The sequence below is a fragment of the Phoca vitulina genome, unplaced genomic scaffold, assembly GCF_004348235.1.
Source record: "Phoca vitulina isolate PV1807 unplaced genomic scaffold, GSC_HSeal_1.0 scaffold9, whole genome shotgun sequence".
Taxonomy (NCBI): domain Eukaryota; kingdom Metazoa; phylum Chordata; class Mammalia; order Carnivora; family Phocidae; genus Phoca; species Phoca vitulina.
In genome coordinates this window covers 41,364,414-41,366,351 of record NW_022589712.1, presented here as the reverse complement: position 1 = coordinate 41,366,351, position 1,938 = coordinate 41,364,414, and the positions used below count along the sequence as shown (strand labels likewise).

The following is a 1,938-nucleotide window of genomic DNA, read 5'->3' as shown; positions in this document are numbered from 1 at the left end:
CTATCATTAGTGTCTGTAATGGTTAATTTTATGTGTCAAGTGGCTAGGCCATAGAGCCCAGATATTTGGTCAAACACATCTGGATGTTGGTATGAAGGTATTTTTTAAGATGAGATTAATATTTAAATCAGTAGACTTTTGAGTAAAGCAAATTACCCTCCATAATGTGAGCGGGTCCCATCCAATCAGTTGAAGGTATTAAGAAAAAGAATGACCTACCCTGAAGTAAAAGGAATTTTATCATCGGACTGTTTTTGGATTCAGTTTCAGCATCAACTCTTCCATGAGTCTCTAGCCTACTGTCCAACCTTGTAAATTTTGGACTTGCCAGCCTCCATAATCATGTGAACCAAATCCTTATAATCCATCTTTCTCTCTCTCTCTCTCTCTCAATCGTGTTTATGTGTATGTGTGTGTATATGTATGTCCATTTTAAAATAAATCAGATCAAATTTGAAAAAATATACCATTACCGATTAGTCAATGTCAAGTAAAATGGCATTCTAGGTTCATTTTAGAATTAATACACTTAACCTAGAAATATGTTTAGATGTTCTTTATGAGTCCTGCTACTGTTTATTGTATCCAAATTTGTCTCATTTTTTTTTCAATTACAATTATAAACAATGAGTTAAAATTTAAAAAGGCTGACCCCAGAAAGTTCAAACAGAAAAACATATGCACATGAACTGAGAGCAGTAAACCTTTTTTGAAAATTACTTACTGGATGTTCACTTCAGCAGCACATATACTAAAACTGGAACAATACAGAGAAGATTACCATGACCCCTGTGCAAGGATGACATAAAAACTACTTATTGGCCATCTCATATTGGGCACTGTGTTAAGCATGGGTAATGTAAAATTTGTAGAAACATGGTTCCTGTCTATGGTAAGTCAGGTTTTCCAAAAATAGCAGTAACAATACCTCTTAACCCTCATGCTCTTTTACTATATAAGTATGATATTCCCCCCATCAGGAGGCAGTCTGTCTCCTTCTCTTGAATCTAGATGACATTTTACCTCAACAAACATAGTATGTCAGAAGTAATAAAATGTGATTTTAACACAAGAATATAACAATGCTATGTTCTTCTGCCTTACTCTCTTGAGACACTTACTTTGAGGGAAGCCAGATGCCATGTAAGCAGTCTAAACAACCCTAAGATTTCTATGCTGAGCCCAAACTACTTCACATGGAAAGGAAGATGGCAGCAGAGTAGGAGGACCCTAGACTCACTTTGTCCCATGAATACAACTAGATAACTATCAAATCATCCTAAATACCCCAGAAATTGACCTGAAGGCTGGCTGAACAAATCCCACAACTAAAGATAGAGAAGAGGGCATATTGAAGAAGGGAGGAAATGTGGAGACCTGGTTTGAGAGAGAAATGGATTGTGGTTACCACAGCGGGGAGGGACCACAGTTGCAGAGAAGGGTACAGGGAAAATGAATCCTCACAGCAATTGACTTAGAAAGTGAGAGGGGCCAAATTTCATGAGTTCTTGCAACCAATGGGGCTTACAGCCTGGAGTTCTAAGGTCAGTGGGCTTGGCTCAGGAAGAGCCCAGAGGCACTGGGGAGAAGAGAATGCAGGGCAAACAGCCTGCAGATCTACAGTGTGGAAACAGTGATCTAAAGAACACCTGATGCATACGGTGGAGAGGTTATTTGCTCATCTCAGAGTGTGTCCCAGGGAGGCAGCATTCACAGAAACTCCTCCAAGAACAAAGGAACTGGCGGGTGCCATTTACCTCCTCTCACACCTTAGCACAAGCACAGGGCCACCTGCAGGAACCAGCATAGCACCATTCACTTGCTACTAACTTGTTACACCAAGCCCTGCCCTCACTGAGATCCAGTGGAACTGCCCTTTCCAGCAATGCCTGTCTCAGTCCCAGCATGGTGGGCCCCTCCTCCAAAAGACTAGCCCAA

The 1,938-nt window shown here is 40.6% G+C and overlaps 1 non-coding gene across 1 annotated transcript; it reads left to right on the top strand.

Moving 5' to 3' along the window:
• Positions 1–729: 729 nt before the first annotated feature.
• LOC116634792 lies at positions 730–834 on the top strand. The gene has a single exon (XR_004300034.1). It is a non-coding gene; the product is annotated as a U6 spliceosomal RNA (small nuclear RNA).
• Positions 835–1,938: the final 1,104 nt, after the last annotated feature.